The 23094-nt window shown below is 39.7% G+C and overlaps 1 protein-coding gene across 1 annotated transcript in view; it reads right to left on the bottom strand.

Moving 5' to 3' along the window:
- The window catches only part of pik3cb (phosphatidylinositol-4,5-bisphosphate 3-kinase, catalytic subunit beta), a 62812-nt gene that overhangs the window by 33222 nt on the left and 6496 nt on the right, over nucleotides 1-23094 (bottom strand). Inside the window, exon 2 of the mRNA XM_022193030.2 lies at nucleotides 14186-14265. The gene's annotated coding sequence lies outside the window, so the exon portion shown is untranslated. The remainder of the gene's footprint in view (nucleotides 1-14185; nucleotides 14266-23094) is intronic.

The raw sequence follows: 23094 nt of genomic DNA, 5'->3' as shown, positions 1-23094 counted from the left end.
ATAGAAGGAGAGGGGAAAGCCGTATGAAATGTTTGGAGGAACTGGCAGACTTATAGAAGTCTACATCCGATGAGTCAGACACTATAAAAAGGAAAAACGCAAACAATCCCCTTGTTCAATCATCTTCTAAAATTGTGAAGATCTGTGGCTTTTCTCAGCTCTTTAATGTTGTAAATTGAGCAACTTTCCATTTTACTTGGAGCAAAAGCTATGTGAAATCATTTCAGGTTGTGGGACATATAAAAACATCATCATAAATAACACGAATGATCATTAGCTGCAGCCTAATTTGTATTACAATATGTTTATATTTGCAATTAATGCTGTTGCTTTAGCATCAGAGTGTCACCAGCACATCTCGTTTCAGTTTCAGCCGCAAACCACAATGGCACAGAATGAAACTCATTGCTCATGAAGCTGTACCATAACAATAATAGACTGTACTGTGCTTTATGACAATCTGTGGACAAAGACTTTTCATCACAAGAGGTAAAGACTGACACTGAAATTCAACCCGGCAACAGCAGACAACCCATTCACTAAAAGGAATGCTTTCTACGTTTACTAAAAGACCCAGGACATGACTAATTCAGGTAGCGCACGCGGAGCAATGCAACCAGACGGTGTGGTAGACATGAATGAACAGTGCTTGTAAGCTAATGCTCAACATGCTTACTGTGTTAAAATCCGGCTTCAAAGTGGTGTGTGTTGGCCTGTGTGCGTAGGTTAATAAGCTGTGTGAAGCTCAATAGTACGAGCTTGTCTGGCTGGTGTGTGAATAAGTGGCCAGCTGGGGAGTTTGTGTACTGTGGCTGGAGTGTGTGTGGGTGTGAGTCACCTGTCAAGCAGTACTTGTACTTACTGAATTTTAGGAGTGGACATAGGTGGTGGCTGTCGACGGTAAATACACATTCAGGTGTAATGGTCATTCTAACTCATGCACTGTGGTTGGGTAGTGACTAGACATGTTTGTGTGAGCATGGATAAGTACGTGTTCGTACGAAGTCACCATGACTATCCCAGGGCAGGCCGTTTTTTGCATTTCCTGTATTTTGTAATGTAATGTACACAGTTAGATACCTTGATTTTTAGATATTTGCTGTATCCTACAACTATTCATTGCTTCAGATCCTCAGTTTCTCCACAAGGATTAGTTTCATATGATGTTCTAGCCCCAAATCATCAACTTTGTTCCGTTTGTTACAGCAAACAAAGGTGCATCATGCTCGGTAATAGAAATGAGGAAGGACGTGAAAGCCAAATCCCCCGTAAAAATATTCTCACAGTCTCTAAATAGCCACACACATGCCGTATTTGGGCGGAAATGCGAATGAAGTGTCTGAGTAGGAGTGTGTGTGTCTGTGTTTCTAAGGTTTGTGTTGCGTGATTCAGCCACATCCGAGCAGCTACCAGGGCTCCATCACATTAACCACCTCCAGTGACACAGTGGCATACACCCACTTCTCAGACAGGAAGCAATGACACTAGTGAGGAAGTGAGTGACAAACATTGACCAGAGAAAAAGTCCCGACCAGTCATTCATAAAAGCCGATGAATCAGATGCTGGGTTGTTAGTGCTGTTACTGAGGAGGTATTTTCAGTGGAATTTGCTGTGTTGTAGCCAAATCAACATAATCTCATTAAATAAACCAGAAGAAGATAAAAATTCTTTCAATGCCCTGTATGCACGGCAGCACTTGTTTGTACAGTTAAACATAGTCCAAAGCACATGCATTAGTGTGCCCCTTTTATAGATGATTTTTTGGCCTTTTCAGCCAATTATATTGAAAGGGCAGGGAGGAGAGAGGTGGAGCAACAAGCAGCAAATCCATGCAATGGAGTCCAACCCATGTCTGCTGTGGTGGAGGTTCTGGGGACCAGTGCATGGGATGCCTCAAAAGTGGTTGAACTGGCACCCCATGCACTGGTTCATAACTGTCTTTTGGAGTGAAAAGATTTTTTCCAACAGAAATTGTTATTAATGAATATTAGCTTTACAAACATAAAGACGTGTTTCGACTTTAGACTACATAGAGATGGACGTGGCCACTGTGATGTTCTGCATTGGTTTGTGGACAACTGTTTGGATGCTTCATGTTTGGAATTTGCCATCTTGTTTTTTTGAGGCCGGATGTAACAACTGAAGAGTTGACCTGACTGAGAACTTGAAGTACACTATGGATGTCCAGACAGTATGAACTTGGTGATCACAAGGTAGCCCTTACCATTTGTTTTCCTCTGAATGAAACCATGGAAGGTGACTTGAGCCAAATGAGGCCATAAACTCATTTGGAAATTGTAAACTGAATTCACAAGTCAAATGAGAATGAGCGTCATTGTTACACAGACATACAACGGTTTCCCCGCCTCCTAACCAGTGTAGTCGTCAGTGACGTTACAATGAATTTATGGGTGGTGTGGCGCCACAGAAACGGAACTAATAAATGTGAGTGGACACCAGATGCAACTTGTAAAGTGTGTCAACTAAAGTAACTTATGGGTAAACATCACAATCACACCTTCAACATGGATAGTTCATCTTTTACAATGGATCATTATAACATTAGGACAACTTTACCGAGGTCTTTTGTGCAAGCCCAAACCTCCTACTGTATCATCATGAAGATGGGTACTTTTTACTTGCAATCAAAGTGACAGGTGCTGCGTCACAATTCATCTACTGTGACACTAATCACATCCAAACCATACTGGCACTGTTACATCATTGGCAAGAAAATACTACACATAATGAAAGCGACATCTTTAATAACCTCGTCTGAAAATCTCCTGTGACAACTGTGCACAAGCACATCAAACTATTTCTATCTGTGACATCATGATGAGCCACTCTGCCTGACAGATTGTGACTGTGGAAGGCTGCATTGGGACTGTATTGAGTTTGAATGACAGCAGGAGGGCTAATATACCCTCCTTGACTTCTATTTGTGCATCAGAGGGACAGGGCCATTAGCCGAGTGGAAAAGGGAAGGATGGAGCAAGACAGGCTGAAGGAGAGCAACAGCAGCAAATCCTCATCTTGTATACCACAGATTGCTTTTAGAGAAATGCTTAATCCATCCAACAATATTCACTAATGGCAATAATGGAATAGGATATCCATGCATTTATGCATGCTGTAGCCGAGTTTAGTTTGCATGAATTACCTTTGAGAGTGAAACTAAAGACAAAATGTATGATTTTAAAAGATGCAAATGGCTTACATGCTATGCTTCAAGCAGACACCTGAACGCTGTCTGTGAGAATATATTTATTAGTCATGTTTCAGTCCTTGACATTCATCCGGCAAAATTCAGGCTAGTTTTTGCCTGATAAAGGTCTAGCAACAAAACGTTTCTACTAAATATATTCCTGCCACCAAGACAGTTTTCGAAAGTCTGTTTGAAACTTTTGGATACACTCGCCCCCCTCCTACACGCCTGCCTGATGAAATAGATGCGTGAAGAGTTCTTTTGTCTATAATTGTACAGAATGCCACAATAGTTTTTCAACCAAAATACATTCAACACAAAAACTGGAGTCTGTCCCAGCTGATGCAGGATAAAGGCAGAGGACACAGGGATACACATAGAGACAAACAATCACACTAACATTCAAGAGTCATCTAACTTATTGAAATTCTAGATTGGACACCTGGGTCATCTATGGGTAACCTATAGTTATTTATTTTTATATTTATTTATTTATTTCAGACACAAACGGTCCATATAAAAACAAACAAAACACCAACAGACAAAAACCAACAACAGTTATAATCCATATAAGCAGTCTCTCCAGTGACTCCAGAGCTCAGAACTGTACACGACACTGCTCCGCTTCAGATTTATAAAAACATTTATAATTTCATTTTGAGACACCATCAGTCTTGCTATAAATCTGTGAATAAGATTTCTTATAACAGCGTTTAATGTAGTCACATTATTTTGCACAAAAAGGAAACTGGCACTGTTCCAGCGAGGAACCTTCAATAGGTGCCTAAAAGCATCATTGTAGGCAACACGCAGCTTGTTGTATTTAGCTTTAGTGTAGCAACACCACAAGTTAATTCAATAAGGTAAATGTAGTGCAATATGCATGATCAGATGTTTATGTGCATGTCTTAAGTATTTGCTTTATAATATTTCCCTACAGGCCTGTATATACATATATGTCCTATACAGCCCAGAGCTACTCTCTGTGGTTTAAGATGCTGTGTAGTTATGCGACAGCTGAAGTTGTGCTTCTTCCAGTAGTGGAAATGGAAAACACCTGGAATGACATCACTCGCTGATACATGTGAGCATGTGATAGTGCCTTCAACAGAGCAATGAAACACACAAAAAGCACACACATCCACCATGTTTGAAAAGAAACACAAGGCAACATTCATTTTTTTGGAGATCAGTTGCCTAGCAACTGTGTCCTCTTGAGACAGACCACTTTAACACCAAGGATCTTTCTGTACCAAATTTTGCATGTTGAAAGGATGACCTCACAAATTCCACTTACAGTCGGTATCAGTTTGAACCTGTCAAAAACAGTGTCCACACGGTAAACTGTTACGAACAAGGGCAGCTGTGTAAAGTGATAACAGCAGGGTCATGTCATAGTTATTCTAATAACTGGTAAGCCATGTGGAAAAATGCTATAATCATTGCGTACAGTATACATCTACCCCTTATGATTAGGTAAAACTAATGCTAACCAACTAATACCAAAGCAGCAGTATACCATCATGAGAATCTGCTCATGGCTGAACTTTCTTTTCAGTTCTTCTGGTGTGTCTTATTGGCATGTTGTTAGAACACACAACAGGTTAACTTAGGATACTGAACTGCAATAATATATTGTAAAATGACAGAGCTACTTTTGTGATACAGAACTCTTTGAACAGTACTAAAAAGCAAATATGAATTACACTTACCATTTACTACATCAAGAAATGGCTTCCGTTTCATAGTTTCATACACAACACAAAAAAATGTGATGTCTCAATTTCATTTTCTTCTGCAATAAGCAAAAATGATTTGACTTTTTGCCCAATGGAAAATTACCACAGCTTAAAACACTGCATTTGTGTTTAATTAGGACAAAAGTGAATTTTTGGTGCACAGACTAAAACTTTTTTAAGCTGAATGTTACTCATGTGCTGCACACACACATACAGCATGTACACAGAACCATCAATCAACCTTCAGCAGGACATAATCCGATAGGTGCTGAACCGCCAGAGAACAGTGAAGAACATAATTATACCTCAGTGCTGCGGGCGGTCAAATGGGGACAGTGGCGTGTCAGTGTACAGTATGTTATACATACAACATAAAGTGATGAGGGTGCAAAGAATAAAGTGAGCAAAAGAGCAGTGAATGGCTGTACAAGATAATAGCATTGCTAGTGCATTAGTGACCATGGCAACATGGCTCATTTCGCATAACGGACATCAATTAGCTTACATTTAGAGAAATTGCAGTGCAGTCAAATAATGCAAAATGCACGGTGCAAGTACAATGATTAGCAATGAGAAGTCATGATCACACTTTTGACAATCCAAGATTAATTTGATATGATGAATAAATTCATTTCTATGCAGACAGTCAGCATAATAAAGATGGATTATGAGTTCCTCTTTTTAGCTTCCATCTCAGTGTACGTCTTATGTGAGGAGGTGGGTGACAAAGTGGTGGGGGAGCAAATCAAATGTGCAAGTGTGATGTTCCACAGAGACTGATTCACTTCAGACACAAGACAAGTGAGGAGACGCACACAGGCTCCACACAGACATAAATTCAAGCAGCAGTAACAAGGATCTCTCCATGACTTAACTGTTGAACTCCTTCAGGGTTGGGAGGACGATTACAGAGGACTGAAGGAGGAGTCTGCCACGAGGGACAGTTGAAGGAAACACAATGACAGAGTTCCATGAGGGGGCAAGTGAAGCAAATGAGAGGCTGATAAACCTAAAATATGGGTGAATAATGAATGTGAAGAGCAAGAAGAAGAATTTAAAATAGTGTGGTGGGAAGTGATAGGGACAAAGAAAAACAAACAGAACATAATCTGTGACAGACAACTAGAGAAAAAGATAAGAGAAAGAGAGACAGAAACGCAAAATGTGATACAATGCATGACTGTAGTGGGTGGACCCAACTGGGCTGGGTGTCCACAATAAGCCTCTGTTTTTGGCAAGTGTGTGTGCATGTTTGTATGTGTATGTGCGTGCCACCAAGGACAGTCCCGTGCCCTGCACAAACACTGCCCTTCTGTTACCCTTGCCCTGCCAGCTTGGCCTCACAGACCAACACACATACTGACGAATAAAATCACAGAAACAGAGGAGAGCAGCAAAGAGGTCACATGGTGCTGGTCATATTTGGCTGTGTGGGATCTGTAGCTCCAGGCAGCTTACTCACACCGTTAGTAGCTTCTACACACCCACATGGTCACCAAGGTCAATGCCTCAGGATATGTAAATAAGTTGCTTTGTTAGTCTACCAAACTCATCAAACTACGGTAAACTTAAATCAGGTTTCCTGATGGTCATGCATGCTCTCAAACATAGCCGAGGCTCGGCATACTTTTACTGAAAAGCTATGCAAACTTTTATCACAACCATGCAAGATTATTCAAAGCAGAACGCGATATAAATACACACGCACTACAGGCAAAAGATAGACTTGGAGAAAAGAAAAGACATGCAAAGTTTCCCCAGCCAATCTGATTCTGTGAAACAGGAAATGAAAATTGAATGCAGACATATCAGAGAAACAGACGACTTCTTGGTCTGCTCTTGACAGCAAATCAAACATAGATAAAGCAGTTTTTCTGGAAGACTTTCAGAAGCAGAAGTGCTGCTTGTCCATAAATATACTTGATGTCATCAAAGCAAGAACAAACGCTCTATTTTGAATACTATATTATGAGCTACTTCCTTGTTTCTTCCCTTTAGAAACGGACTATTTGAATAACTGGAGCACTGAAGTCTGACCTTCGTTTACCTCAGCATCCACTGAACACTGATGATATATGTACTGTCGGGAGGTGGCCAGGATGGTTCTTCCTGTTTTGATGTTGGACAGTGTACAAACAGCTGCTGTATGAGGTTGACATAAGCATTACCCTTTGTTCCCTTTGACACAACAGCTTCTTTTTTGAAAAGGGGAGAGAAAGCTTTTCTTCGAAACTGTGACAAAGAGGAAACTATGAACAACCATCATTAGGAACTGTATACGTAAGTTATGGACTCTGTTTTTCCACTTGGGGTTAATATTTTTCCACTAAAGACAACATTAACATCCCTTATGACCACACATACATCAGTTAGCATAAATGAAGTGGTTACCTGTTACCTGTAATGGTTGCCATGTCCAAAGCTCACATATCCGTGTTTTATCTGATTAACAGAACTAAACATGCATACTTTAGAGTTGCAACCAAACACTTTAATCCTACGAGGATTCATTTACGGGATATTTTTCTAAATCAGTGGATTACTTTACTTCTATGACACTTCCTTGTGCCCAGGGTGATACGTTGTAATAGTCAACATTTTTCTAACAAACAGTTCATAGGCTGACGAGGTAGATGATCATGCATTAAGTTTTGAAGCTACAGTGGTCATCACACGGTGCACGCATTTGTCCTGAAAATTTTCGACGGTTAGACCAACCAAAGCTTGAAGACTCTCCACTATCATTCACATCAAGTAGGTTTGGAAACACTAACATTCTGTCTCGCTCATTCACGTCAAATGGCATCAGTGGTACAAGAAAATAGTGAGTGCAGCGCAAACCCAGCTCCCCGCAACATTAAGTCACAACCAGCTTCCTAAAATCCTGCAACTTTTGGTTTTCTAAATTTATTTGAGAGAGTATATTTAAATTTCTGTATTTTTCAAATGTTACTTTGTTAATCGGTTAGAGGCTGTTAAAGAACTGACCAACATTTTTAAAAAGACACAGCCATAGTCTGTTCAGCAGACTAGCATCTCCAACAAAAAGGAAAACGAAGCAGTTAAATGTTGTGCATTTCTTGTTTTTGCTGCATTGACAATGCACCAAACTGGGACTTCAAAATCAAGTTAACTGGGATTTTTGTGTTCCATTACACCCCAAACAGATTCCATAAATTAGTCCCAGGACATCTGAGATAAAGACCTTTTAAAAAAAACAAAAAAGAAGGAAGAATAAAGAAGTGAAAAGTCACACCAGGTGTAAAATTATGCGTACAAATATGTACAATTTGATTAGACTTGGAGGAGTATGATGTTTTAAAGTAAAGCAGCAGTCAGCCACTTAGCCATGCTGCTGCAGCTTCTATTTGTGTTAACAAATGGGACAAATCAACAGGCAGAACTACAATAACTAACCTCCTGCTGATTTTATAACACCTGCATGTGGCCGTCTCTTTTCTCTGGCATAGGATTATGGCTTCCCCCCCTACAACTCTCCCACGCTCCCCTGCGGAGGCTAATTGTTTTAGCTCTATTTATGGCATGTGGAATGCAGGATTGTAAATTCTGTCATTATTTTAGCCACAATGTGTATTTTGAGCAACCCTCTTTAGCACTGCTACCATTCTGAATAAAGCTATTGCCATAATTTACACCCACAACAGAGTGATCTGATGAAACTGGAAAACAATGTCTGCAAAAGAACACAGTCAATTGAAGGGTTGTTTAAGGTCATTATCACAGGAACAACTCACTGCATCAAGATTCTTCAAAAGTGGGAAGTTTGAAAATAGATTTAAAGAAAATCTGTGTCATACAGCCTTCACAGGACCATAGTCGCTGATTATAATGTAAAACGCTGGAAAGAAATTGACAAAAACAACACTGAGGTGGTGTAGATGTCGCAGGGATGGCTCTCACATACACTGCTGATTTTTCAGTACTGGTCTCCCAGCATCTTGCCAAACCACCATTTATCTCCCTCCTAAACAAAGGGCCACACATTGGCAGTGAATGACACACACAAGCCTGGAAATGGGAGACATTTCTTGGCTCCAGCTATCATTTCGCTATAGAGGTGACTGGGTTGCTGGGAACACTTAGCTTCAGTAAATGACACGCTGATGTCCGCCTCTTCAGTTTATACATCCATCCATCTGTCGGTGCAGCTTGAGTCTACAAACACTGCTCTGCCACCGCATCTCTTCTTGTTTAACTATTAACATCATGCACAAGCTGAGTTGTTATCCACAAAAATCAAAGCCAAGTACATCTCTTTGTTATCTACAGAGAGACAAGGTCCATGTAACGTCTAGCGGATATTCGTTTAATTTGAAAAAAAAATCAAACTGAACAAAATGAAAAAGGCTTCGAAACTTTCATCATCCGCTTCTTCTGTGACTTCACAAATGGATATCAGACTCTATTTAATATTTAATTGCTTTTTTGAGTTGCTAAACCAAAATAAAACTTAGTCAGTGTTTTAATTTTCTGCTTCTGTGTGAGGAGTTGGTTGTTTGGTTTATAAAATGCCATAAAATCAAGAAAATTGTCAATAGCCTAACAGAATGTCCTCTAATGTCATGCTTTGTCCACAGCTCATAGATATTTAGCTAACTGTCATAAAGAAGGAAAGTAGAGTAGAAAATATTTAGAATTGTGCAAACGTATGAAGCTGAAGTCAGAGATTTTGTTTCATTTTTTAAAAACTTACTCATCAATAAATAATCAAAGTTGATTAGGAGTAATTTAATAATTAACAACCAATTTAAAATTAGTTGCAATTCTACTATACATCTATGGACCCAGTAGCATTACGTATCTACAACATCTGGCCATACAATAATTTACTAGCTGTGCTGTTTTGGGAGTGTTTGGAGATGTATGTTAACTGTACTTATTGGAGCCATTGTGCGTTGTCACTTTTGTTGCTTTTGTTCTTTAGATTAAATCCCCTCCCACTGAGTGTGTGTGTGTGTCTGTATATAATGATAGAAACTGTCAGATATTTCCAATAGGCTAATAAAGGAATGTTTTAATATAAATAAATTGAAGGCTGTGAATTCAACAAAAACAATATGAACAAAGACAACATTCTAATAATGTTATTTTTTAGATCATTTTATTAATCACTAACATATAATTGATAACTGCACGATCAGATGTGCTATATTAAAGTAATTTTCCCTACTGGGTCTGTGGCTGGCTTTAAACTCTCTGATGGTACAGTCCCCACAGTTCACCCAATTAGGATATCGAGTCAAGTTTTGCTTAGAAATCCAAATCAATAACTCACAATTGAGCAATTTAAAAAATAAACTTAGAGACAATAATCAGCTTTTGAATTAACTGAAAAAAGGACTATGAAGTAAAGCACCTATTTTTCATTTTCATTCGTTTAAAATAGTGTAAACCACACGTGTCAAACTCAAGGCCCGCGGGCCATATCAATACAATTGTATCCGGCCCGCGAGATCATTTTACATTGATCTATTATTATTGTTATTAATGGCCCGACGATATGAAGCGCTGATAAACAACAAACTACAGATCCCATAATGCAGCGCAACAGCGGCCTTGCCGAATGATAGGTTACCAACGTCAAAGCTAGCCCTTAACAACGGCGAAAAGAAAAGTTGATTCTGCAAACAGAGCCTTTCAAAGTGATGGGAGGCTGAGTATATGTATGTTGACATTGCCGGTAAAGCCGTGTGTCTTATTTGTGGAGCTAATGTAGCTGCAATTAACGAATTTAATCTAAGATGGCACTTTGAGACAAAACATCAGGACAAGCTGAAAAACCTGCATGCAGACCAGAAGCTACAGAAAGTAGAAGAGTTAAAGAAGAATCTGGCATCTCAGCAGACGTTTTTCACCAGAGCGAAAACACAAAGTGAAGCTGCTGTGAAAGCAAGCTTTATTGTGGCAGAAGAGATAGCCAAATCAGGCCATTTACCGAGAGAGAGTTTCTGAAGAACTGTATGCTGAAGGTGTCCACACAAAAAGTACATGTTGGCAAATGTAAGCCTGAGTAGAAATACAGTTGCTGATCGGGTTTGTCAGATGGCCACTGATGTAAGAACACGGTTGACTAAAAGAAGCAAAGAGTTTATTGCATACTCTCTTGCTGTTGATAAAAGTCCTGACGGACACTGCACAGCTAGCCGTCTTCATCCGTGGAGTGGACTCCGATTTGAGCGTTACAGAGGAAATATTGGACATTAAATCGATGCACGGGACAACGACAGGAAAGTATTTTTTTGAAAACGTATGTCCAAGTGTAACCGACATGAAACTGCCCTGGGACAAAGTTTTTGGACTTACAACAGATGGAGCACCGACGATGTGCGGTGAAAAAAGCGGGGAGGATGCGAGTAAAGATGCAGGAGGAGAAGTGTACTGGTGAGTAGACAGCATATCACTGCATCATCCATCAGGAAACGCTGTGTGCTAAAGTGTTAAAAATGGAACATTTAATGAGCACTGTAATGCAAACTGTAAACTTTATTCGAGCTAAGGGTTGGAGCCACCGGCAATTTCAGTCTTTTTTGTGAGAAATAGATTCAGAGTTTGCAGACATTCCTTATCATACAGAGGTGTGTTGGCTGAGTCCAGGAAAGATTCTCAATAGAGTTCTTGAGCTACACAAGGAATTTTGTGAGTTTGTGCACTGTAAAAAAGATAACTACAGTCTGTTCAGCACAGTTGGTATTTTGATTTGTTTGAACATGAAAATTAAAATAGCTGTACTACTTGACATGAAAATACACACCAGACCAATCGTCTGTACCTTATTATTTCTAAATTCGTAATTGTGAATAAGCTGAAAATGTAATTTGTTGTTGGTACAACAAAGTTGGAAAAAACCACAAGGTTTCCCAGAATAAAAGCAGCGGCAAGTCCTCATGCTTACTTTCCCTTGACCGACAATAGTTACCATCCCCTGAAGCGGAGCAGGTTAAATGGACAACTTATACCGTAAACAGGAGCAATAAGTAGTGGTCAGGGGTTCAAATCCAGCTCATGGCCCTTTGCTGAAGGTCCTTAAAAATAAATTTAAGGAAATATTTAAAGTTTAAGTTTGTTTTTATAAAATGGCCCAAGAGCAAAGAAAACAATGTTTTGGTTTATTTTTACTTTTGTGGAAAAGCATCATTTTATTTAATTTTTTAATGTTTTTTGCAGCATGTTCGTAGTTGTAACTTTTATAATTTTGACAAGACATTTTGAGAGAGAAAGTATTTCAAGTTGTATAAAGCTTAAGTTTATTTATTTTGAAATAATATTCCTGTCTGTTTTTATTCCTATTTATGTTCCAAAATCATTTACTTTTAGTGTGTTCAGTAAATGTTTATCCTGTTTGGCCCACGACCGAAAGTGTGCTTTGAGTTTTGGCCCCCGGTGCGATTGAGTTTGACACCCCTGGTGTAAACCAAGCTCAACTGCAAAGGATTACACAGAGTTAAAACACAAATACGTCTCATGTTACCGTGGACAGAAAAAAAAAAATAATGGCATACAAGTTTGCTTTCTTTACTCCCCATCTATAATTAGTTTACTGGAACAGTGCTTGTTCTATTGTCAAGCTAAATCACAGACTAGTCGAGATGTATGCACCCACTGTAATACCACGGGTAGGAAGGTCAGTGCCAAAAGAATAATGTCAGCCAAACACGCTCCCAAGAATGAATCCAAGGGCAGGGCTTCCTAGGATTGTGTGAACGAAAGAGTCATGATAGAGAGCTTAATGTTAAAGCTAAAACCAAGAAAGAGAACTCTCAAGGTTAATTTCTCTGTCAAATGAATTAAAAAAAAAAACACTGCACAGACAGGCCCTCATTTGGCTCCTCATGAGAAGCTATCTGATAGTATTGCATTGCCATTACAACTCCCTCTGTGCTGTGGTGATAATATGGTTTTCCTGGTGGGAAGATCACCGGAGACAGAACATAGCATGAGTAATTGGATTGAGCTATTTTTTTCTCATTTGAGTGGGAGTGAAGGAAGGGGGGAGGAAAAACAGAGCACAGGTGGGAGGCATCTGTACCAATTATTGGTGGTTATTGGCCACCAGCGCTGACTGACAGCAGAAACTGTGGCTATTATGCTGATAGATGTCCAAGCTGTACCTGTACGGCCACATTTATGAAGTATTACATCTGAAAGGGTGAGAAAGTTAACTCGGTGTTTACTCTACCAGCATTTGCACTTGTGAACAAGTCATCAGGCGGAAGTAGCAAGAAATAAAACTGCAAATCAGAGCGTGATCTTTCTGTGCATGTGCCAAGAGCTGCAACCATATCAATATGCTGAATATTATCATCAATCAATTTATCAATGTCCAAGCTGACAGCAGTATTTATGCATTATGGAAAATAAAAGAATCATCATAATATTCACATTTTTAGAAAGCCTTTTGCTAAAGAAAACCCTAAAAACTACCGAACTGTTACATATTTAATTTGCCAATGGACTACTCAGTAAATTGGCATATTCCCTCAGCTCAGTATGCCTGTATGGTGGTAAAGGAACATGGGAATTTATGGTAAGTGACAGTATGAGAGCTGTTCTGCAGACTCTCACACTTCTCTTTCTGAACACCAGGGTTGGACTGACAGATAGGGTCAGTTATGCTTCAATGTAATGCTCTATATCTAAGTAATTTCATTGTTAATTTCACGAAACCATTCATTAAATTGACACTTATGTGAAAAACGGAACTTACTGCAACATAAACAGACCTAAAGTCAGAGTGAAGGCGGCACAAGGTTCAATGCGAGGCACAGAAACGACTGCCAAGTGTGACGTCAGCTTAAATGATTTTACAGTGTTGACTAAAGTCGAGGTAAAAGAAAAACAGAAAACACTGACCGCTTTTACAAACACCAAGCTGCAATGACATGACAACTAATGAATAAACACAGAACTGAACCGGTTTTGTTGCACTGTCTAGACAAGTTCCATAATAACTAGGTTAATAAGGAGGATATATTGCAGCAACAACAACAACAACAACATGGTGAGAGTATGCTGTGATGGCGTAACACTGAACTCTGACATGAAAGTAAAGTACGCTGGCTGACTTGCACGCATTCCCCGCCTGTCAGGACGCAGCCTACTCTCCCAGATTCCAGCTAAATCAACGCTCCATTCCTCTTCTCCCACTTTCACACACATACAGCAGCATCACAGGTAAAGTAGGTCACAATGATTGCAACACACAGATAGAGGTTTTACCTGCTGTTTCCTAAAGTCTCCTATTTCCTGTGCCTCTGCTTCTCGCCGCGGGTTTCTGGATAGCCTCTGTGGAACTGCATCTGATAGACAAGAGGACAAAACAAGCTGTTATTTGAGGGGAAACTACAAAATGTAACTGGCATCTGGCTGTCATTCCTTCAGTTGTGCATCAGTGTGTTCATACTGTATTTAAAACAGTGAGAAAGTTCAACATATTTAAGAGACTGTATTAAATATGTCACTTTGTGTTTATCTACCGAGTATGGAAAGAGGACAAGATGGGTAGCCTAGCCGCGCTAGACCCATGTTCTGAAGACGCAAGGGTCTAGGCACGCTCGACAGGGAGGGAGGCGGGCTAAAAGGTTGTCTATCAAATCACTCTACAGCCATTGGGTAGGTATACAAGCAATCAGCGCAACGAATAGACTCCTAGAGCGCCGGAAATCAGAGGATGCGGTAGTTCGGTGAAGCCTTATTTATACAGTCAATGGGTGAAGCTCAAGTATATTACAGACATGTTCACAGAAAGATTATTCAGAGTCAGTGCTAATGGAGCTCAACGACTGTTGTCGTTTTTGTTGTCGACCCTGGCAGAGAGTTAAATTCGTTGCCGTGGGTTGTCTAGCGCGGCTAGGCTAGTTGTTTCCGGTTGTTTCTGTTAGAATCGTCGCGTCTCTGTCGTCACTTAGTTACGCCCGCCTTCTGACTCTACACTTCATGGTGATTGGTCCGGCCAGTTTTAGGAGCATCCAACCTCGAGCCTTATGGAGGGTAACTAGACCCACCCTGACAGAGAATTGAATTCGTTGCCGTGGGTTGTCTAGTGCGGCTAGGCTACAAGATGGGCTCTATGAATGAGAAACAAAATACACTGAAGGCATATCTTCATTACCTGATGTTTGCTCCCCAATTTGATAAGACAACCTAAAGTACGGAGATCTCAAAGTAAAGTACCTCTGTGGCCGCTCTTCCCTAACATTTTCTTCCCTCTGCCTCTTCCCTCTGACATCTAACCATTATTTCTTATCAAAGTCATAGTGGATAAAACTAAAAAAAAAAAACACAATCACCGAGAAGACAGATTGTCTAAAAATATTTATCTGGCAGGCACTCAAATTCTGGAAAGCTTAAAAACTAAAACAGTCGAGTCTGAAATAACATGCAGATGTGTCAGAGTAACATAATTGGAAAATCATGACAAACAGTGTATGATTCACGGTTTCCATTTTCAGTCTTGTTCATCAGTTCTAACAGAGAAAATGATTGCCTGTGACAACCCGTGATACAGCAATCAGCTACAACATTGAAACCACTGTGAGGTGAAGTGTGTAACATTGATCATCTGGTTTCTTCTGCAAGGAAACCTTAAATCCTGGCATTCATGTGGACAATACTTTGACACTTAACATCTACTTAAGTTTGCTGCAGACCAAGCACACCCAAACATCACTGGCCACCACACTGCAAAAACTGCTCAAGTGCTCACTCAGTGATCAAACTCCTCAGATTCCCAAATCATTCAAGCGCCCATAGGATGTCAGGGTTCTCGCCAGCGCATTTCAGTGTAACAGGCCGTTACGCTGTCAGTTTAAAAGATTATGCTGTGATTAGGGCCTCTACGCTGTTATTTTGACAGCTAACACCATGTGCGTTTGTTTTCATCGACTGGGTGCCTATCTAGGTTAATTTATGTCTCCCCACCTCAGCCGTACTTTCCTGTCGATTGACCCGTTCCCGTCTAAAATTAAGAGTCGCTTCCAATCTCGGGGTTGCAATTAGCATGTCTCGGTTGTTTCCGTGATGCCATGTACGGTGAATAGTGACCTAAATCACGAGCATTTGGAGCATCTGCGTGACGCTCATTGGCTGACATCTGGGCCGGCCGCTCGCGAGATTTAATGAAGGCTATTGCGCGTGCGAGTGTGCGTGCGCGTGCGGGAGGACCTGCCGTTACGCTGTAAAAAAATCCTGGTGAGAACCCTGGATGTGCTGTAACAAGCCTGATAAACCCACAGTTTCCTAAGGATCAACTGCAAACGTACTGGTGCTAGACATGAGTAGACACCATATCCTATGTCCTTGGTACAACAAACAAGTCCTTCATGACATTAGGCAGGTGATTGTAATGTTGTGGCTCATGTATTGGCTTATTCACAGCAGTCCTAGTGTCATTAAATGTTTGGTTTTTTTTTGCTTTCATAAGCAAAAGCATGAAGAAAAAAGTCTAAACATTTCAACAAAGTGCTGAATCCTTTTTTTTTTTCACTAAAAAGTGAAGTCAAATAGACATAATGCTGCAGCCGAGAAGTCCTGATCTGAAATCTGAGAAAAGACAGCATAAATTAACTTTGGGCTTACCCAGAGCAAAATACACTATCTGGCAATCATTTCTGAGTTAGCATCCATCATCTGAAAGAAAGCACCAACTTGAAACATCAAAACAAACTGTACAGACAGAATGCCCATGGCAGTCCATAGGCTTCCCCATCAGTATCGTCTGCCCACAGTTCAAAGAGCTGCTATGGAAACTAAGATGTGAAGAGAGTGATACGGTAAACAAATATACCGTGGGCAAGTGAGACCATACACGCTGATGACACGCAATGCACACACTCTGATTGAGGCCAGTTAACTTCCTGTTTTTCCCCAGCGGTTAAGATGCTCTATCTTGTTTACCAGGGTGTAACACAGAGAGGCTCCGAAGAACAACAGTGGAGAGTGTGCGCGAGTTGGAGATGATCTATGTATGAGCACGAGGGTATTTTTATGTTTATAACAGAGGAAAGACTAAATTCATAGAAAGAGGGAAGACTCTAGTTTTCCTCAGAGAAAAGGCTACAGACATATTTTGTGTAATCTCCACACCCAGCTACAGTAAAACTGCACATGGGGTGACGAGGTCCAGGAAGTGCACTGATGATAAAATCTCAGGCTGAAGACAGTCAATGTTTAACTCCCCGACTGGATTCCACTCAGAATATCACATGATTCAAGTGTGTTTTTTTTCTGTGTGTGACTGTCGTTTTAGGAGAATTTTCTAGAGCAACACAGACAGAGGGTTCACTATAGAGTGATTCAGAGATGACGTTTATTGCTGGAGGGCCAACCCCAAACATAGCTCTGCCACAGTTCTCTGGAAATAAAACCTCACTGTAACGTCAATGGATTTTTCAGTTTGTTTTTAGAATGGTGCCGAAAATAATGTGTTTAATCACAGACTGTAAAAAACCTCTGACATCCAACCATAGAACTCAAAAACAATTTGTTTGGTTTGTTACTTGCCACCAGTAGCTTTCTTGCAGGAATGAAAAAAATCCAATTGTCCGTCTATTCGTTTTCAAACATTCCAAATTTCATGAACGCATTATTGTAGCGTGGTGTATATACACAAGTTAATGGTGTCACCACTGACTTCGGTATTAATCGAGTGCTCTGTTGTATTGACTAATCTTTTTATAAAAGGCATCTTAAAGTATTTCTGCATTTCTTCAGCGACCAACCCTGATAAAGTGTCTAACGTGTATTCATTTTTTTATGTGAATATCTTGACATAATCATTTATCAAGATATAATTTATATTCTGTGACTTACAAAACACATTTAAAGGACTGCTGGTATACCAAACTATGGCAAAGACTGCATTGCTCCTGCATACTTTCAAAATCCAGATTTTCACAGCTGAAAAGCCTGAGTTGACTTCCATTTTGTCGGCTGAATCACATTGCTTTTTAAAACTGGATCATTGTCATCACAAGACAATGTACAAGAGACCAGGTACAAATTCAGGCAAGGCAAGGCAAGGCAAGGCAAATTTATTTACCGGTATATAGCACATTTCAACAACGAGGCGATTCAAAGTGCTTTACAAAGACATTAAGAACAGAGGATGATGATTATTAAAAGAAAAACAAAAGAAAACATTTATGAAATCATTTTAAAAAAAAGTCAGAACAGTAAAGAGATCAAAAACAGAAGTCAGAAAACAAGGGCTGTTTAAAATAACTGTCATAAAATAAGAGTTAAAATAACTGTTAAAAGTAACTGTCATAAAATAAGGTTTAAAGTAATTTAAAATACAGCATAAATTCAATAAAAATTTAGAAAATGTTTTTTGTAGTATTGCACATATCAAAAGTAGTAAAACCAGTGCTCAACACTAACTTTCACATTAGTTGAACTGATGCAACCATTTGTTTTTCATTTAGGTACACCAGCACATATTTTATGTGTACTCAGTTTTTTAATAATTCTTTGTTTGTTTTTGCGCAAATAATACAGATGTTCCTCAAGTGCCTCACATCATCTTTAGATGCTACTAGGAGACTGTTCATAGAGAAACCTTTAACTCTGTTACTGCAGGGTAGCAGCACAGACAGATGTGGGGCAAAAAAAATAGTTTGGAAAGACTAAAATCAAGAACTCTAATGTCAGATTTCTATGAAACTCAGTGACTTTATCCATATGGGTGAGTTGCCAAGAGACCCACACAGACAAACCTGCTAAATGTTAGGTGCACCAGCATGACCGATGGAAATCCAAGCACAGGCGTATCAAGAGCTCTGCTGCAACTTATGGGGGAAGTACATTACTGTTTTTTAAAAATCCATTCCATCAACAGTATGTAGTTCAAGTGGAAATATTCTGAGTTGAAGTGAATGATCAGGCACAATGTATGGAGAAAAGCCACAGTCAGAGGATTCTGAATGCAAGCAGTAAGATACAGAGAACCAGATTCTTGGTATTGTGACATCTGTGTTATATGGTGCCATGCAAATGCACAGAAACAACAAACAGAAACATTTAATAAGAATCTACTTCTAGACTAAAACTAACACAGAAGGCAGGGTACCACAGAGTAATATGTTTTTAAAGACTTTTTAAACAAGAGTATTTTCAGGTGTGTTCTTTCTCTGGAAGAAAGTATTGAACAATAAAAACTAAGAGTCATATTTACAAAAATATTGTTTTCCTAGCAGTTTTGTCTTGAATCAGTTACAGTAAACGTACCAGTTAGATGGGACTGATAGTTAAATCATTAGTAGCATTATCAGAGTAATAAAAAGGCAGCTAGGGATGATAACTGTACCAGGCTGTTTAAGCTAGTAAGGCCATTCACTAAACTAACATTGTTTTTGAAGGATCATAGCACTGGGAAAACTATTTCCAGCACAATGCACAGAGTAAAGGTTAGTGACGTTAGCCTCAAGTATAATGGTTATCTAAAGTGGTTTCTCGCGCATAAGGAATTAGGCTATACACTCCTGGAAGCCTAAGTGACCCACCCTACACAAGACTTTCTCATCTTCAGAAACTCCCTACAACTTGCCATCACTCTTATCACTGTTCAAACACCACAGTGAGAGTTTTACTTTAACAGAACTTTCTCTTCTCCCCATACAACCACACACACAAACAGCCTTCCTCTCCTCCACCCATCCTCCAGTCCAGGAATGTAAGGAATGCACAATCCTAAAATGACTGGGGCCTTCATCAGCAACCAAGTCTCTGACTGTCCGTCATCTTGGGACACTAACACACACACCTTATCTACCATTGTGCCCCTGTGTACTGCATGGGTCATGTAGGTCAGACATTCAGGGAGTAGGTTTTGACCTCTTGTTAGTCTCATAAATACCCCTAATGATCTTACAAACCTCAAGACATAAAGGCCAGTGAGAGCTCCTATTGTAAAATGTGCTTTTTGGGCCCCAAGGGTTGCATAAACCAACTCTCCTAGAGGGCACTCCCTGTATGACACTATACTATTGTCTCCTCATTGTTCCACGCGATGACTTAAACATGAATAAACAGTGCATGCTATAGACACCAATGACAAATGTCACTATGAAGGAAAGCAATCCTCAAGTATGTTTTCGTTTTTTATGCCACATTAAAGAGTAAGTCCTGTTTGAAAAGGTAAGAAATTAACTTGAAAACATTTTTGCTATGCTTGATAGAATAGTCCAGCGTCATGTTTTGTAAAGACAATTTAATTAATGAGGCAAAATATGCAAAAGGAATGCAAAAGGAATGCACGAGTACACACATTTTATGCACTACGCAAACCAAGTGTGGTCTGAAAGGCCATTACATTTGACCATGCGTCATCACTGCCTTACCATAAACAAAAGACCTCTGTCCACTTCTAAAAACAATACACACCCACTCATTAGCACAGTGGGATGTTTATCACCCAAAATCACTGCAAAACACGAGAAACTCCTATGCAGATGGGTTTTATAGTCATCAAAGTAACATTTCAAGTATTTCTTATGAAGCCTTTAAATCAATGCCTGTCTTTGAGGTGTTTGTGTAAACCCATGGCCTTTACCGACTTCTTCCCCCGTTTCCCTTTATTTAGCTTCTTGCTTCAATCTCTATTTATAGCGGCTATTGTGATTCTGCCCTTAGGTGGGTGGAGTGCAAATGTGTCTGCATGTGTGTTCTGAAAAGTTTCTCGGACGCTGTAAATCAGTTACCTTCTGGCTGTCTGACTGAGCAAAGGTCCATCTCAGTCTGTAGCACTGTGGATGGCTCAGAAGACAAACCCACACCAGCACAAGCCAAGACAAAACTGTCACAATACAATTACAACACAGACAGATACACAGTGATGTAGCTGACTGAAATCAGTCAGAGGTCATACAGCTTTACATGAGAAACGCAAAAACAGAAGTGAGAAAGAGACTGAAAAATAAACTCTTAACACTGTGAAAACGTGTGGACTGAATGAGCCCATGAAGACCAATGGAAGACTTTGCTTTGCAAATAAGTGCCTTCCAAGACGAATGCAATCATCTGTTTCTCGGAGGATTTCGCACCAGAAAGAGGCAGAGGACAACGCTAAACTGTATATACTGTATACTGGAGGAAGGAAACGTGGCACTTGTCCTTATTTCCACAAACATTTGTGGCACGTGTGAAGATGTAATTTAACGGCATGTAAACAGAAACTTATTCAACATGTGCCTAGGTCTTAAAAAGCTTATCAGTTTACAGCAATCTATTGATATGTGGGTGATAAATGTTGCTAACATGGTAGCATGTGAATGCACCATGCATGTTTAACCACACGTTTGTATATTAAGATATCAGCAAGCTCAACATGAGCTCAAAACAGACTGTGCATGCGTCATCAGCTGTTGCAGACAAGGACCTGTGCTTTGAGGAAGTGTTGCCATAGAGTTGTGAAGCTGAGGTTTTGCCCACTCAGGTTACAGAGTGGAGGCTGGAGCCCCCAAGGGTGGTAGCATAACCTGATGCTATCTATGTATCAAGAGCTGCTACAGTTATCACATCAGGCGATGAACCACTTTAACCACCAGTGTTGTCCCACAGATGCCTGGTCGTTTACCTACCATTTATTATAAAAAGCTTTTGTTATATATATATGAATTAAAGCAAAGGTTTCTTTATATGCCCTCACTGCACCTTGAGTGTTAAAATAGATGCACTGAAACAGGCTACGCGTGTTACAAAATGATTTTGCAATTACTTGTACGCATAATAAGTCATCATACTGTAGTAGGGCTGCAGTCGACCAAAGAAAACCTTGGTCAAACTGAACCATTGGTTACAAGGTACAAAATAATCAGCACATTACTTCTATATTAAATGGTCGGCAGTGCAGTGAATGCACTGTACCCGTTAGTCTTATATGCCTACAGTTACTATAGATCAACAAGATAGATTGCATTTGCAGCATAATACACCACTTGAACCTGGTTATTATAAACTGAAATAAAAACAAATTTCAGCAGATCATTGTGCACCCGTCTATGTTAATACGGTGTCTGAGAACAGAACTATATCAACTGGAGATCAAGAACAATTAAACAACACAGACAAGTTAACATACTGTTTAGATGATGAGCATGTATTCATTATTGAGCTCTGATATGCAAACTCCTTTTTGTAAAGTTTAAACTCAACTTTTAGGCCATCATTTTACACAAAATGCAGTCACACCAATGACTCCTTTGACAATCGGTGCATTCCAACACCCAAACTAGAATATTATATAGTATGCCAGTTCAGTTTGTCAAAAATACCATGTCTTCCATCTTCATATTTTGCAGTATACAAGCGAGCATGCTTTTTTTTTTTTTTTTTTTTAATCTATTCTGAATGACAATCTTCTGCACAGTGAAAGATGCATAGGATTATTCAAGGAACAGGTATGAGCCACAGAGACTGCACTAACAGGTGACACTGCAGACGGACAGAGTAAGATGCTCAAAGCTTCAGGCAAAATCTTGTGGCAAAGTGTTATCTTCTAACTGTACATAAACTGCATGTAACAGTATGAACAACAGCCTGTACTGAAACGAAAAAGAAAAAAATATGCGAGTTGTAATGTAGGGAGGATGTCAGTTTGGAGGCGAATCTGTGTAAATGTTTAGTCAATCGTACACAAGTTAGACTTGCCAGTCTTCATTAGGATGGATGAGCAACAGTTGTAAAAAACAAAGGATGTTCACAGGTAGCTTGTTCCTCCTGCTACCAAAAATAACGGAATAATCGCACAAGGCTACTGATGTAGTGCTTAATTATAGTAAGACCATAGATTGTTTAACCACTGCAACCGAGGCCAACTGGTTGGTTGACATGCCTGACCAGCTGACCTGGAGACTTCAGTCCTACACTTAAAGTTCTAAGAAACTGACTTACTATATATACATACATATATTTGTTTCCAGTTCAGTTCTGCTGCAACATCAAAAACTGTTCAACTAAAAAATAGTCAGCGTTCCTTTGTGGAAGCTGAAATATTGACCAGTGACAGAAAACAATCCATGTATTCTGTTAAGCACATCACTGCAAGCCAAGAGCCTGAAAACGACTAATGGACAACCTCAACCACCGCAATGCACATATTCAGTACTCTACCTCCGGCCTATAGACCAGTT

The sequence above is a fragment of the Acanthochromis polyacanthus genome, chromosome 13 (genome assembly GCF_021347895.1).
Source record: "Acanthochromis polyacanthus isolate Apoly-LR-REF ecotype Palm Island chromosome 13, KAUST_Apoly_ChrSc, whole genome shotgun sequence".
Lineage (NCBI taxonomy): Eukaryota > Metazoa > Chordata > Actinopteri > Pomacentridae > Acanthochromis > Acanthochromis polyacanthus.
The sequence above is the reverse complement of the archived record's forward strand: the minus strand, read 5'-3'. Positions and strand labels throughout refer to the sequence as shown.